We start from the raw sequence: 336 nt of genomic DNA, 5'->3' as shown, positions 1-336 counted from the left end.
GGTGGCCAAAGGGACTCCCAGATAGTAACCCAGCATAGAACTGGAAGAATGAACAGCAGACCCCAATCTTATCCAAAGGAATATTGACAACTGATTACAGCTATATGAGTAACAGCTGACCCTTGTAAAACAAAGACCTCTAGTTAGGCTGACTAGATTCATCAGAAGGACAAGTAGTGGGGATTGGTGGGGGTCCCGCAACACAACAGACAGTAGCAGGGATATCAGAGTATAAGGGCTGTAATGGGGGGAGCGAGGCTATGGGAGGGTGCTACGTGGGAAGTGGGTGTGTAGTTGAATAAGATGGTTTGGGATGTTGGGTGTGATACACACACA

Source organism: Nannospalax galili, unplaced genomic scaffold (genome assembly GCF_000622305.1).
Source record: "Nannospalax galili isolate Female #2095 unplaced genomic scaffold, S.galili_v1.0 scaffold1266, whole genome shotgun sequence".
NCBI lineage: Eukaryota > Metazoa > Chordata > Mammalia > Rodentia > Spalacidae > Nannospalax > Nannospalax galili.
This window is presented reverse-complemented; position numbering follows the sequence as displayed.